The sequence below is a fragment of the Bubalus bubalis genome, chromosome 2 (genome assembly GCF_019923935.1).
Source record: "Bubalus bubalis isolate 160015118507 breed Murrah chromosome 2, NDDB_SH_1, whole genome shotgun sequence".
Taxonomy (NCBI): Eukaryota; Metazoa; Chordata; class Mammalia; order Artiodactyla; family Bovidae; genus Bubalus; species Bubalus bubalis.
Window position 1 is genome coordinate 27,092,299 of NC_059158.1, and position 16,679 is coordinate 27,108,977.

The 16,679-nt window shown below is 43.2% G+C and overlaps 1 non-coding gene across 1 annotated transcript; it reads left to right on the forward strand.

The window, feature by feature from the left end:
- The first annotated feature begins 408 nt into the window (after positions 1–408).
- On the forward strand, positions 409–481 carry TRNAG-CCC. The gene has a single exon. It is a non-coding gene; the product is annotated as a tRNA-Gly (tRNA).
- Positions 482–16,679: the final 16,198 nt, after the last annotated feature.

Consider the following 16,679-nt stretch of genomic DNA (forward strand, 5'->3'; position numbering starts at 1 on the left):
CATCAGGTGTGGAGGGAGCTAGCAGATCACAACACAGGAAGAGGGAGGTGACAGGGGCTGTGGCACCAGGGGACATAGGGGTGAGCAGTGGGGATCCCGAGCCAGACACAGTGGGGGCAGGATGCACAAGAGTCGCGGCTCCAAGCCCCTGGTGCGCGCTCCACTGTCCTGTGGTCTGGTTTACAAGTCACAGATTCAGAGCTAAAATTATTAAGAATTTCAGGGCAACCACTACACAGCATTCGACCTAAGGGCCTTCTGGGAGCAGTGCCCTGTGCACGACACTGGTCACACCGCCAGACAGGCTGGCCTGTGTGGTCCGATGCACAAAAGCTCGAAATAGACTTCCTGTTTCTTATATCAGCCCTTCCTTGGTGCAGTGAGAATAAAAGCGTTCTAGCTGGGACCTCCCTGGTGGTCCAGTGGCTAAGACTCTGCACTCCCAATGAAGGGGGCCTGGGTTCAAACCCCGGTCAGGGAATTAGATCCCACGTGCTGCAACTAAGAGTCCACATGCCACAACTAAAGATCCCGCATGCTACAATGAAGATTGAGATCCTGCGTGCTGCGGCTGAGACCCAGTGCAGCCGAATAAATAAAAAAAAATTTTTAAGGGGTTCTAGTTGTTGCCTGGAGTAGAGTCAGAGGAGAGGTTTGGGTAGGGGACAGTGCTAGAGTAACAGGAATTATCAGAAAGGAAAAAACTCTGAATTCATACTTTTAAAATGTTTTCTCACCATACAAGCGTCAGCAGATCCTAACCCTCCTGGACTCCTGGCTCTAGTCCAGGCTCACTTGGGGGACCCCAGGGACCTTTGCACCACTGTCCAGGCTACACCTCAAGCTGTGACTGGCATCCCTCCTGGGGGGTGGGGTGGGGAGAAGTGGGGGTCTACTGCTGTCTAGCACCAGGGCAGCGCAGTGTGGAGGTTTTATGTCAGCCGGTCAAACTCTATCAGAGGTGTATTTTTAAATCTAAACATGATCTTCAAAAGTGGGTTGCCACCCAGACCTGCAGTACAGCATCACTTGGGAACTTTTTAGAAATGCAAGTTCTCAGGCCCGGGCCCAGACTCACAGAAACTGAGTCTCTGGGGGCGGGGCCCAGCATTTGTTTTAACAAGCTCTCCAATGACTCTAATGCGCAGCCAAGTTGGAGAATCACTGCTCTAAATGTATGTAACTTGGGGGACATTTTTCAGGATTCTTCAGGAAGGTTTCATTTACAATCTTACAAATGACTCTTGGACCTAGTGCCCACTGTTCAGAGAATAAGATGCTTTGGCATCTCCAAGTATGTTCTCTAACCATATGCTACATACAATATTTGGGATTCCTGCTTTAGAGATTTATTCCTTTGGGATCTTTTTACTGTTCTCTTTTAAAAGGTAAAAGTTCTACTTGGTAGAAGAAGAAGTGTTAGTTGCTCAGTCGTGTCTAACTCTGCAATCCTATGGACTGTAGAATGCCAGGCTCCACTGTCCATGGAATTTTCCAGGCAAGAATACTGGAGTGCGTTGCCATTCCCTTCTCCAGGGGATTTTCCTGACCCAGGGATCAAACCTGGGCCGCTCGCATTGCAGACACAGATTCTTTAATGTCTGAACCACCATAAGATACTTTCACATGAAAGTATCTGAGACACCTGTCATATTCTGCTTACCATGACAAGGAGGGGAGAGGAGAACCTCATAGAACAAGGAAACAGCTGAGCCTAAATAAGCATTGCCTGGGGATAGCAATTTTGCTTAGAGCTGGCATTTCCAGACCTTGTGAAGTCACTAGAGTAAAACCATTTGTTTGAAATGGGCCCATTATCTTAAAACGAGGGGGAGAAAATGGAAGAGTGACTTCAGAGGGGTACTTGGTTGGTGAAACCTCAGTTCATATGCTGGTACCAATTAGCTAAAATCTTAGATAAGTTACTTAAACTACAAGTCTGTAGACTGTGATGATATAGCCCAGAACATTATATCAGTTAGGATTTGGTTGCAAGTGACAGAAACTTCCATTTGAACTGGTTTATGCTGTCAGATAAAAAGGTTATTCATTAACTTTTATAAATAAAAACTCTAGAGATAGTTCTGACTTAGAACAGCTTGATCAGGGTTCAGAAGAGACCACGAGAATGCAGAGGTTCTTCACTTTACTCTCTGTTCACTGTGTGCTGGCTTCCTTTTGCGACTATGCGAGTTGGCAAGATGGCAGCCCCAGCTTCAGCCAACGAGTCTCCAGGTTCAAGTCTGGATCTGAGGGCAAAACCTGGAGCCCATGTCCACCCTCCAAAGGAGACTGATTGGCTCTGACTTGTCTCCCTTGAGCTATGTGCCTACCCCTGAGCCAATCACTGACCACGGGGGAAACTGATGCTCTGGATCAGATGCCAAGCCTGGATCCTACGCTGTCCCTGGAATGGGCGTGGTGGGAGGTCCTGCCAAGGCCACAAAAACCACAGGGGATAGAGGTGGGGAGGGGTGGTTCCCCACAAACATGGGAGGTCGTTACTGGAAACAGAGTGTATGGAAAAGGGCTGGCCAGGAAACCACACACGTCCACCGCAAGGGTCTCAGTTCCCACATCTGTAATTCTGTGAGGTCCTTCCCAGGCCCAGAGTGCAGGTATAGGAAGCTGCATTCACTAGACTGCCCACCGGATGGAACATGGATTTGGGCTTAGGGAGGAAGGAATCCTGCTTCTATTGAGGATGACTAAACTCATCCCCTTCAACAGCCCCAGTAGAAAGGCTGTCCCTCCTGGCAAACCCATCCACCTTCTCGTTTTTCTGTGAGGAGACACACATGCTGTCCACACCATGCCCCTGCTCTGCACACTGCTGTCCATCTCCCTGTTCACCTCTTTCTGTTCCCAAGCTCCTCTCTCAATACCTGTCTCTCTCTCCCTTCACCTCTGACCACCTCTGTCTCCCGTCTGGTCTTCTCTGCTGCCTCTTTCTGTTTCTCTCTCCATTGCTGATTGGCTGCCTCTGTCTGTCTGTCTCCCTCTCCCTGTCTGTCTGCCTCTCTCTGAGCTCCTGTCTCCGTTTCTCTCCATTCTCTCTCACTAGGATTCTGCCTGTCTGTGTCTCATTCACTCTTATACTATCTGTTCTTCTCCATCTCTTAAGTACCTTCCTATTACTTTTTCTGCCTGCCCATTTCATTTTTTGTGTCCACTTCCCTTTCTCATCAGCCTTTGTCTCAGATTTGTCTTTATTTCTTAAATAGTTCCCACTTCTCCCAACAGAACTTTAAAATGCCCACAAGCCACGCTTACTCCATATGTTTCTTGGCCAACAGAGAGTTTATAAGGATGGAGGAAAGACCTTGAAGGGAGGGAAATTCAGAGAGGAAGAAGGAAGCATTGATGGGACACTTGAGGCATAACACTGTGAATAAGGGGTATTTCAAGCCAAAACATACACAGTGCACTCACACATTAGAGTCACAAGCTACCTCCAGACAGGCAACAAGCTTCTCCACCACGATTACAGTTGGGTTTGGTTGAAATCTTGTTTTTCTTAGCTTACCTTTTCTTAACTGAATAGCTGCTCCCTGGGTCTCTAAGCAGTCTGGATGTCCATAAATGATACACAGTCTTGGTCCACAGCACGCTAGTTTACAACAGGGGCAATGAGTGACCTGATTGCCATATAGCACTTTTGTGACTCCCACCCCGTGGACATCTCAGCCCTGATTTTCTTTGTGGTGGTCACCCAGTCCTGCTCTTCAATGGCTCTTAGTAAGAACATTGCTGAGGCTCAAATCAACAAGGGCTGACATCAGGCCCTTCTAACGATCTGCAATTTCCAATTCAGTAAGAGACGTCACTGGGTTTTGAAAAATAGAAGGAAATATGTATACATTCTAAATACATTAGAAGGAAATATGTATCCAATAGGCCTGGCACCCAGATTTTATTTCCATATATGTTTAAAAACTGGCTTCAGGGACTTCTCTGGTGGTCCAGTGGCTAAGACTCCACGCTCCCAATGCAGGGGCTAGGGTACAATCCCTGGTTGGGGAACTAGATCCCACATGCTGCAGCCAAGAGTTTCTGTGCCTCAACTAAAGATCCCGTGGGCTGAAGCTGGGGATTCCACAAGCCACAAGTAAAACCTGGTACAGCCAAATAAATTAATAAAAATAAATATTAAAAAAATTGGCTTCACATAGCATTCCGAGGACTGTCCTTCTCATCTTCAGTGAGTCAGTCTTCATTTACTCAACGTTTCAAAGGTCAGACACTGGCTTCTGTAGTCACTAGCATATTAAGTAGGGAAAACCACTAGACCATTCAGGTATGACCTAAATCAAATCCCTTATGATTATACCATGGAAGTGAGAAATAGATTTAAGGGGCCAGATCTGATAGATAGAGTGCCTGATGAACTATGGATGGAGGTTCATGACACTGTACAGGAGACAGGGATCAAGACCATCCCCATGGAAAAGAAATGCAAAAAAGCAAAATGGCTGTCTGGGGGGGCCTTACAAATAGCTGTGAAAAGAAGAGAAGTGAAAAGCAAAGGAGAAAAAGAGAGATATAAGCATCTGAATGCAGAGTTCCAAAGAATAGCAAGGAGAGATAAGACAGCCTTCTTCAGTGATCAATGCAAAGAAATAGAGGAAAACAACAGAATGGGAAAGACTAGAGATCTCTTCAAGAAAATTAGAGATACCAATGGAACATTTCATGCAAAGACGGGCTCAATAAAGAACAGAAATGGTATGGACCTAACAGAAGCAGAAGATATTAAGAAGAGGTGGCAAGAATACACAGAAGAACTGTACAAAAAAGATCTTCACGACCCAGATAATCACGATGGTGTGATCACTGACCTAGAGCCAGACATCCTGGAATGTGAAGTCAAGTGGGCCTTAGAAAGCATCACTACGAACAAAGCTAGTGGAGGTCATGGAATTCCAGTTGAGCTATTCCAAATCCTGAAAGATGATGCTGTGAAAGCGCTGCACTCAATCTGCCAGCAAATTTGGAAAACTCAGCAGTGGCCACAGGACTGGAAAAGGTCAGTTTTCATTCCAATCCCAAAGAAAGGCAATGCCAAAGAATGCTCAAACTGCCGCACAATTGCACTCATCTCACACACTAGCAAAGTAATGCTCAAAATTCTGCAAGCCAGGCTTCAGCAATACTTGAACCGTGAACTTCCAGATGTTCAAGCTGGTTTTAGAAAAGGCAGAGGAACCAGAGATCAAATTGCCAACATCCGCTGGATCATGGAAAAAGCAAGAGAGTTCCAGAAAAACATCTATTTCTGCTTTACTGACTATGACAAAGCCTTTGACTGTGTGGATCACAATAAACTGTGGAGAATTCTGAAAGAGATGGGAATACCAGACCACCTGACCTGCCTCTTGAGAAACCTATATGCAGGTCAGGAAGCAACAGTTAGATTGGACATGAAACAACAGACTGGTTCCAAATAGGAAAAGGAGTACATCAAGGCTGTATATTGTCACCCTGCTTATTTAACTTCTATGCAGAGTACATCATGAGAAACGCTGGGCTGGAAGAAGCACAAGCTGGAATCAAGATTGCCGGGAGAAATATCAATAACCTCAGATATGCAGATGACACCACCCTTATGGCAGAAAGTGAGGAGAGTGAAAAAGTTGGCTTAAAGCTCAACATTCAGAAAACTAAGATCATGGCATCTGGTCCCATCACTTCATGGGAAATAGTTGGGGAAACAGTGGAAACAGTGTCAGACTTTATTTTTTTGGGCTCCAAAATCACTGGAGATGGTGGTTGCAGCCATGAAATTAAAAGACGCTTACTCCTTGGAAGGAAAGTTATGACCAACCTAGATAGCATATTCAAAAGCCGAGACATTACTTTGCCAACAAAGGTCCGTCTAGTCAAGGCTATGGTTTTTCCAGTAGTCATGTATGGATGTGAGAGTTGGACCTGAAGAAAGCTGAGCGCCAAAGAATTGATGCTTTTGAACTGTGGTGTTGGAGAAGACTCTTGAGAGTCCTTGGACTGCAAGGAGATCCAACCGGTCCATCTAAAGGAGATCAGTTCTGGGTGTTCCTTGAAAGGGCTGATGCTAACGCTGAAACTCCAATACTTCGGCCATCTCGTGGGAAGAGTTGACTCATTGGAAAAGACTCTGATGCTAGGAGGGATTGGGGGCAGGAGGAGAAGGGGACGACAGAGGATGAGATGGCTGGATGGCATCACCGACTCGATGGACGTGAGTTTGAGTGAACTCCGGGAGTTAGTGATGGACAGGGAGGCCTGGCGTGCTGCGATTCATGGGGTCGCAAAGAGTCAGACACGACTGAATGACTGAACTGAACTGAACTGAACTGAAATGGCAAAAAGAGTGTAAGGCCCTATCATGGTAAGCAAGTCAACATGCACGAGTCCCAGTTTCCATGTTAGTAAAATAAAGAATAACAAGTACCCAGCACAGTGCCTGGTATGTAGTAGATACTGGTTAAATATGTCCATTCATGTAAGAGAGTGATGCTCAGCTCTGACTGCCCATTAGAATCTCCTGGGAAGTTTTTTAAAAACTGAAGCTCAGTTCAGCTCAGTTGCTCAATTGTGTCCAACTCTTTGTGACCCCATGGACTGCAGCACACCAGGCTTCCCTGTCATTCACCAACTTCCAGAGCTTACTCAAACTTATGTGCATCGAGTTGGTGATGCCATCCAACCATCTCATCCTCTGTCATCCCCTTCTCCTCCCACCATCAATCTATCCCAGCATCAGGGTCTTTTCCAATGAGTTGTTCGCATCAGGTGGCCAAAGTGTTGGAGTTTCAGCTTCAGCATCAGTCCTTCCAATGAATATTCAGGACTGATTTCCTTTAGGATGAACTGATTGGATCTCCTTGCAGTCCAAGGAACTTTCAAGAATCTTCTCCAACACCACAGTTCCTTTCTTTATAGTCCAACTCTCACATCTATACATGGCTATTGGAAAATTTTGTAGATTAAACCAATTATACAAGAATTTCTGGGTCTGAGACCTGGCAGCAGTATGTTTTTTAAAGTTACCACTATTCTACCCCAGGTGATTACAATATACAGCCAAGCCTGATAACCACAAATTTAAGAGGAGGTTTATTTAGCTGTGTCCTTGTTTTATGCTTAATAAAGGATCAAAGCCTCCTTTTTAAAGTATGTTCTTGGACCATAGTCCTCATGAATCCATTTATCCAGTTTCCGAAGATTGCCTGCTCCTATAAGCTCATCGAAAATAAAGGCTGAAGGGACTTCCCTAGTAGTCCAGAGATTAACACTCTACCTTCCAATGCAGGGGGCATGGGTTTGATCACCGGTCAGGGAACTAAGGTCCCGCATGCTGTGCAGTACAGCCAAAAATAAATAAGTAAATAATTCTGTATCTTAAATCAAAATAAATAATAACCCACAAAATTTCTTTATTTGATCAAGGGAAAGTACACGTTAGGCATTCAGTTCAACAACACACACTGAGTGTTTTCCAGGTACTGAGAATTGTGCTAAACCAAAAACCTCTATCTTCAGAAAATAATCCATAACTTCAAAAGGCCCACCACAAGTAAAAAGCAATGCTTTGTAAAACAAAACAAAAACTTCCTTTTCTTGAAAGTTGATGCCTTTAAGCATACACCCCACCAAGTTAATTTTCTGCTGAATATCAGCTCTCCTGCTGCCTGTAATGAAGGGCCTAGGAAGAAGAACAGGAAGTTTACACCAATGTGGGAGGTTTACTGGAAAATTCTGTGCTAAGAAAATAATCTCAGTGGTCAACATTACTAACAAAAATACACGGGGCTGACAAAAAAAAAAAAAAATCGAACAAACTTTGTACTAGGTGGGACATGGTGTTTTTAATCTAAAAAAAATTATGTGTGTACATTTATGAATTTCTTCCTCAGTTTGATGATACTTTTGACACTCTGGAAATGATATGTGTTTCTATTTTCCCTTGTTCTTCACTCTGCATTGGTTGTTTAAAAAGTTGGAAAAAGAGGTGTAATCCCAGAAAGAAAATATATGAAAGCAGATCCAATTCAAGAGAGTCCATCAGAAACGCCTCGTATCGTCACCCTGAAGTCCATGCTGTCATGTTTGCATACAGCAGCTCGTGTCAGCTTCCTTCGTCTCCACCTTTTCCCTCATTCTCTGGATCCCCAGGATCACATTCTGGGCTAGTTTTCTGCTGGCCAGTCAACTAATACTATTCTCAAAAGAGTTCAAACATTGTAAAGCAACTCTATGCCAACATACTGTATTCCAACACACACACACACACAGACACACACACACACACACACACACACTTCCCTAGTGGCTCAGACAGTAAAGAGTCCACTTGCAGTGCAGGAGACTTGAGTTCGATCCCTGGGTCGGGAAGATCCCCTCAAGAAGAAAATGGCAACCCACTCCAGTATTCTTGCCTGGGAATTCCATGGACAGAGGAGCCTGGTGGGCTACAGTCCATGGAGTTGCAAAGAGTCAGACACAACCGAGTAACTAACACTTTCACATATACATACACATATGTAAAGTCAAACTAGCATCCAGCATTCATTGACCATCTAGTGGGGAAAGATTTGGAGCAAGGAGGCCAGGGTTCTAAGGCTCATCTTCTTCCTTAAAATACACATGATACCAAGCAAACATATCTTCTCTGAGCCTTTGTTTACTCATTTATAAAATGGGTAATACATAACCAAGCTCACATAATTGTTGTAAAGGTTTAGTCCATTACAGGCTTATTTATACCTGCAGTACAGATGTCCAGTGCTATCTTGTAACACTACTTCTCCAGGTTTGGAAACATTTAACCCTTAATACAAAAAATTTATAAATGATTTGAACCAACTGAACATTTTCCTACTAATGTTAAGCTGCAAACTGCCCAGCACACACCCTCGTACAACCCTGCGCCATTGGAACAGGTAACTCTGAACGCTCTAGGAAGAAAGTCAGATTTCCAAATACTATGTCCTTTTCTCTCTTGCCAGGTAATTTATTACATCTGGTTGGGCTTTGTAGTGAAGTCTGGTCGCTCTGAGGGAGGTGACAAAAGCAGAAAAGGCTCTTTAAACAAAATGTAACAGAGGGCAGAGGGACCTCTCCATGCCTGCCCTCCCTGCCACACTGAGGAGCATCATTCAGGATCTGAGAGTGACCTCGGCAGCCTGGGCTGACATGTTCCCACCACCGGCTCTTGGGAAAGCTGCCCTCCCACACACCAGCCGGGTCCCAGATCAGTGATTCCCAGTGAACAGTAAAAAAAACAACAGCAGCAAGAAACGGCTTTCTTAGTACTCTTTCATCGAGAAGAAAAGAAACTGCAGGCAATATTTTCATCATTAGTTATTATAAAATGATCATGATGTTCTAGGGAGATAAAAAGCGAGGCTCGCACAGCCCTCCCACTCCCACCTGCCTTGATCCGTCCATAGCCACCTCACCTGTAAAACGGTTCAAACTGGACTTGTGTAAATTCCCCACAAAAGGTCCAGATTTTAGAATGTACCTGCCTCTGAAATACGGAGAAAGGAACATTCTTCACTCTTGTCCCCTGCTAAGGAGGGGGAGTTAAAGGGAGGCAGTAATATTTACTGAGCTTCTGGAGGATGTCAAGGCATTTTCTCAGATGATGTTTACTCTTCATTATGACACTTTGAGGTACATATTCGTATACTTATTGTTAGGGAGGCTGAGGGTTAGAAAGATCAAAAAATTTATTCATGGTCACATAGCAAGTAATTGGTAAAAACAGCATCCTAACCCCAGTCTACTTCATTCTTTTCATTAATTCATCTTCTAAAATATGAATGGAGAGGAGTACAGCATAAACTATTACTGTAGTTCTTCAGTGGGTAAAACAGGAAAAAACATTGAGCTTATTTTAAAACTAATCCTACTTGTTTCCTCCTAAAGGCAATGTTGACCAGTTAAAAAAAAAAAAAAACTTAAAAAATGAAGAGTTGCTGGTATTTAAAAATGAGTTGTCAGTAGGTTAAATTCTTTGGAAGGAATGAAAAAAAAAGCTGAAACTCCAGTACTTTGGCCACCTCATGCGAAGAGTTGACTCATTGGAAAAGACTCTGATGCTGGCAGGGATGGAGGGCAGGAGGAGAAAGGGACGACAGAGGATGAGATGGCTGGATGGCATCAACGACTCAATGGACGTGAGTCTGAGTGAACTCCAGGAGTTGGTGATGGACAGGGAGGCTTGGTGTGCTGCGATTCATGGGGTTGCAAAGAGTCGGACATGACTGAGTGACTGAACTGAACTGAGGTTAAATTCTGACATTCCACTGAAATCCCTGAGAAGGCTAGAAAATTCTACCTTTCTAAAATTAGAGAAATTTCTCAAACCCTGAGACATAACAAGGGAGGAGGAAGGCTTTTATGAGAAAATCAGCACACAATCATTCTTGGCTCATGAATGAATGGGGAATCAGTTGTGATGCATGTCTTAAGCAATTTATTACCAGTCACAGAAGTCAGCAAAACACTACTCCAATATGATGGAGTATTTATAAAAGTATACTTTCTATTGTTTTCTATGTTTGAATTTGTAATAACAAAAAGATTTGTTTCTTTTAAATTTCCCCCGTGTTTATTGAAGTATAACTCCTGTAGAGTGAAATGACAGGTTTTAAGTGCACTGTTCCGAGTTTCAGCAGTCACGTCTGTCTGTGTAACCCATACCCCATCACATTAAAGAGTACTGCCATAACTCCCCAGAGACCTGTCGGCTCCATCCATGTCAACCCCTTCCGTCTCCCACCCCACCCCACCCCACAGGCAGCCACTGCTTTGATTTTTTTTTTTTGCCACAGACGGAATCAATATGGATCTCTTTGTACCTGGCTTCTTTTACTCAACACAATAATATTGAGGCCCATCCTTGTGTTGGATGTATCAGAAATGATTTTCTTTTTTTACAATTTTTTATTGATCAGTAGTATTCCTTTGTTTGGAAGGAGTCATTTTGTTTATTCATTCTCCTACTGATGGACATTTGAGTTGATTCTAGTTTGTTGCTGTTCTTCTAGTTGTGAAAGCCTGGACTAGAAAAAGAGAACAAGTTTTTGCAATCTGATTTTCTTCCTAGAACATTCTGTGTCCGGAATCAAGGTGCTGTGAATGTTCATGCACAAGTGTTTTCTGCGTTCAGTGTTTTCATTCCTCCTGGGTAAATACCTAGAGGTGTATTTGCTCGGTCATAGGGTAGGTGCATGTTTAACTTTATGAGAAACTGCCAGACCAGTTCTCAACGTGGTTGCACGGTTTCACATTCCCGCCAGTGACACATGAGGTTCTGTTGCTCTGTGCCTTGGCCCACGCTTGGTGCTGTCTGTCGTGGCGTGCGTGGTGCCATGAACCACTTTTCCTTGATGACCAAGGACCAGTTTTCGTGTGCTTATTGGCAACTCCTCCTTTGTGAAGTGCCTATTACAGTTTTTTCCCCACTTTATTGTTTTTTTAATTTAAAAAATCATGTAATCTCAACACCCAGAGATAACCATCATTAACATTTAACATTTGGGGCTTTCAGGGCTTCCCTGGCTGTCTAGTGATTAAGAGTCCATGCTTCTAATGCAGGGGGCATGGGTTCAATCCCTGGTGGGAGAACTAAGGTCCCATATGCCACTAGGCACAGCCAACACACACACACATTTGGGGCTTTTCTCTATGTGCTTTTTATTTACCAGGTATATTCTTTACAAAATTGGGTCCGTATTGTATTAACTGTTCTGTAACCTTTTTTCTTCTCATTTAGCAATTTGTCATGAATGTTTTTCTCTGTCAGTAAATACACTTCTATGCCATCATTTCTTTTCCATGAATGATCATTGCAGTTTTATTCACAGTAATAGCCCAAACAGGATACAACCCAAATGCCTTTCAGCTGGTGAGTCAATACACAAAATGTGGTGTATATCTGTACAATAGAATACTATTCAGCAATAAAAAGGAAAAAACTACAGATAACTGTGACATACACACAAAACCATTATGCTGAGTGAAAAAAGCCAGACCCCAAAGTGTAAAAACTATAGTGAAAATGCAAATATAGTGACCAAAAAACACTTGGGGCTAAGAAATAGACTGCCAAGAGGGAAGATGAAACTTTTGAGGATGATGAAAATGTTCTATATATTGATTGCAGTTATAATTTCATTGGTATATGTATTCATCAGAGCTTATCAGATTGTGCATTTAAAAGGTATGCATATTGAAGTAAATTATAGCTCAGTAACACTGACTCAATGGATGTGAGTCTGAGTGAACTCCGGGAGTTGGTGATATATAGGGAGGCCTGGCGTGCTGCAATTCATGGGGTTGCAAAAAGTCGGACATGACTGAGCGACTGAACTGAACTGATGCTAAAGCTGAAACTCCAATACTTTGGCCACCTGATGCAAAGAGCTGACTCATTGGAAAAGACTCTGATGCTGGGAGTGATTGGGGGCAGGAGGAGAAGGGGACGACAGAGGATGAGATGGCTGGATGGCATCACCGACTTGATGGACATGAGTTTGAGTGAACTCTGGGAGTTGGTAATGGACAGGGAGGCCTGGCCTGCTGCGGTTCATGGGGTCGCAAAGAGTCAGACGCGACTGAGCGACTGAACTGAACTGAACTGAACTGAACTGATAGCTCAGTAAAATGGATGTTGAGGACATGCAATATAGGATACAGGCTAAGCACTGAAAAAGTGGGGCAAGCCATGAAAAAGCATGGCTGACACAATTAAAGAAAAGAGAATAATTTCTTCTTTAAGGAATTCTTCCTAAGGAGAGGAAGTTGAGATAAGAAAGTAGAGTTTTGGTCTCGCCGGAGGGAAAGTAGTTTTAGGTTGTATTAGGGCTCTTTGTTAAACCTCATCAAAGTTTAGGCTGGATAGGTGATTTATTCCTCACAGCATACCAAAAAAATGTTGAACAGCTGGAATCAGACTCAAGGTTGTCCCTTTGGGTCTTTGGCTAGAGCCAGTAGGCTTTTCTAGAGTATGTGTGTGTGTAGTGTGTGGTGTGTGGTGTGTGTGATGTGTGTGTGAGAGAGGAGAGAAAAGAAAACCCAGGGAATTTACCACCTTGTTCCTCACTTCCTGAAGTCTATGGCTGGTGTTCCTTTTCCCCACCTTTCAGAGTCTCTTTATCTTTGCTTTATATAGAATGTCCAGACTTTTTAGCTGTACTTAGCAGGAGGAATAAGGTAAAAGTATGTCTACTCTGTTTTTCTGAAAGCAGAAGTCTTCTTGACTTTTATTTTTATTTTATATTTATTTATTTGTGGCTGCACTGGATCTTCATTGAGGATCTCAGGCTTCTCATTGGGGAGCTTCTCTTGTTGCAGAGCACGGGCTCTAAAGCACACTGATTTGAGCAGTTGCAGGCAATGGCACCCCACTCCAGTACTCTTGCCTGGAAAATCCCATGGACGGAGGAGCCTGGTAGGCTGCAGTCCATGGGGTCGCTAAGAGTCGGACACAACTGAGCAACTTGGCTTTCACTTTTCACTTTCATGCATTGGAGAAGGAAATGGCAACCCACTCCAGTGTTCTTGCCTGTAGAATCCCAGGGACGGGGGAGCCTGGTGGCTGCCATCTATGGGGTCACACAGAGTCGGACATGACTGAAGTGACTTAGCATAGCATAGCATAGCATAGCACATGAACTCAGCAGCTGAGGTACATGGGCTTTGTTGCCCCATGGCATGTAGAATCTTCCTAGACAAGGAATCGAAACTGTGTCCCCTGCATTAGCAGGCAGATTCTTAACCACTGGATCACCAGGGAAGTCTTTTTGACTACTGTTTTGAAAAAATTGATTTGTTCATCTTTTTATTTTTGAGTCATAAGAGTTGCTCGTATATTCTGGATAAAAGTCCTTTGTCAGAAATGTACATTATGAACAGAAAGGTCCCTATTATTCTGTGTTTGCTGAGAGATTTTACTGTGAATGAGTGTTATATTTTGTCAAATGCTTTTCCTGTGCCTGTGGAGATGATCACATGATTTTTCTTCTTTATTCTGTTAAATTACATTAATTTGTATTCAAATATTAAGCTAACATCGCATTCCTGGAATAAACCCCATTTGATCATGATAAGTATTCTTCCGTATGGCTGGGCTCAATTTGCTAAAATTTTGTTAAGGACTTCTGTATCTTATGTTCTGGATCATATTGGTCAGCAGTTTGGGGGGATTTTTTTGTAATGCCTTTTTTAAAAAATTCTTTTTATTTATTTAATGAATTTATTTGGCTGTAAAAGGTTTTAGTTGTGGCATATGGGATCTTAGTTCCCTGACCAGGGATTGAACCCAGGCACCCTGCACTGGGAGCGTGGAGTCTTAGCCACTGGACCACCAAGGAAGTCCCCCACCATTTTTGTTTTTGTTTTGGTTTTGATATGAGTAACTCTTGTATCATGAAACAAGTTTGTAAATGTTCCCACCTCCTCATTTTCTACAAAAGATATGTAGGATTAATATTATTTTCTCTTTAAATGTTTGAGATAATTCATCAGTGAAGTTTTTTATGTGTATATGTAACTTACCTTGTTTCCTTTCCTTCTTTCAGGAAAGAAAAGGAAAATTCTTTCAGGAAAGTCCCCCCAGACTGTTGTCCAACGTCTATTTTATGTACCTTATCTAGTTCTGTGGTTATTTATAGTGAGAGGGCTGTATGGTACCAGCTTTTCCATCATGGCTAGGTCAGAAGTATCTAGTAAGAAGCTTGTCTAAACTGATCTTATTATTAGGGTAATTCAAAATTCAATAGATTCAGTATTGCCCCAGTATTGAACCTACCTCAATAGATTGTCCTAATTGCATTTCTATTGAACCTATCCCCAAATTAAATATTAATGTAATTAGTATAATTCAATATTAGCAAAGACCAGTACAATGAACAGAAGTCTAACATTGCTTTTACTTACTTCAATATTGATATGCTTTCTTGTAAGGAGTACAGATAGCCAACTTACAGGTAGAGTTCTTTTGTGTAACTCTGATAGACCTCAGGAGAGTTTTGCATTCCATCTATTATGCTTATCAATAGAAGAGTAAATGTTTGAAAGCCATTATTTAGAGACTTACATGCTTCAGAAAGGTTATTACTTAAATGTGCTAAACTTGTCTAATAAAAAGGTGTGTATAATTCTGGTATCTTAGCAGAACCAAGGCGTTCCCCAGTAGAATATACAAGAGCTTTGCTATTAGATCTTCTGCGTAGCTTTGTCCCTGCTGCTTCTCATCACAGGACTAGACCATGAAGAAAACAATCATTTTCCAAAATTATACGTAATATCCAGGTTAAGTGGATTTATTAGGCTCATATCTCTCTGCATAAGGAACCATGCCGGAAAATGAATGCTTTGCTTATAAGGCCTACTCTGGGCCTAAATCTACTTTCTTAGATAAACAATCAAATTACCTCACTTCCTTTTGGAATTAAGTGGGAATATTAAACAAATGATAAAGTAAAATTAAAAACTACTTGGCCTTTGGGGCTCTTGCCTTCGCTTAGGATAGGTGAAATAGTTTAGCCTGTGTTCCCTTAGAGCACCTCACCTGGGGCTTCCCTGGTGGTCCAGTAGTTAAGAATCCACCCGCCAACACAGGGGACACGGGTTCCATCCCTGATCTGGGAAGATCCGACATGCCGCGAAGCAACTCAACCCTGTGCAACTACTACTGAGACTGCCCTGCAAGCAGAGAAGCCTCTGCAATGAGAAGCCCCTGCACCACGGTCAAGAGTAGACCCCGCTCGCTGCAGCTAGAGAAAGTCTGCATGCAGCAGTGAAGACCCAGCACAGCCAAAAGCATTTCACCCTTAGGACAGCCTCAAGATCTGAAGTCTGCCTCCCACTCTGGAGTTCAAAGGGAAATCCTCAGAGCTAGGGGTCACCATAGCTCTCCCAGTGTGAACTCTGAAGCTGAAGTAGATTTAAAAAAATACAATTCTGACATTACAGATCATTATCAGTTCAGTTCAGTTCAGTCGCTCAGTCGTGTCCGACTCTTTGCGACCCCATGAATTGCAGCACGCCAGGCCTCCCTGTCCATCACCAACTCCCGGAGTTCACTCAGACTCACGTCCATCGAGTCAGTGATGCCATCCGGCCATCTCATCCTCTGTTGTCCCCTTCTCCTCCTGCCCCCAATCCCTCCCAGCATCAGAGTCTTTTCCAATGAGTCAACTCTTCACGTCAGGTGGCCGAAGTATTGGAGTTTCAGCTTTTGCATCAGTCCTTCCAAACAATACCTGGAAAAAGCAAGAGAGTTCCAGAAAAACATCTGCTTTATTGACTATGCCAAACCCTTTGACTGTGTGGATCACAGGTCATTATAGCAACTTTGGCCACCTCCTGCGAAGAGTTGACTCATTGGAAAAGACTCTGATGCTGGGAGAGATTGGGTGCAGGAGGAGATGGGGACGACAGAGGATGAGATGGCCGGATGGCATCACCAACTCGATGGACGTGAGTCTGAGTGAACTCCGGGAGTTGGTGATGGACAGGGAGGCCTGGCGTGCTGCAGTTCACGGGGTCGCAAAGAGTCAGACATGACTAAGCAACTGAACTGAACTGAACTGAACTGAATTAAGAGTAATGTTACATCTTTTGAAAATTTTTCCATGATATTACAACAAGGAGAACATGTAAGAACATGCTAATTGATTAGCACT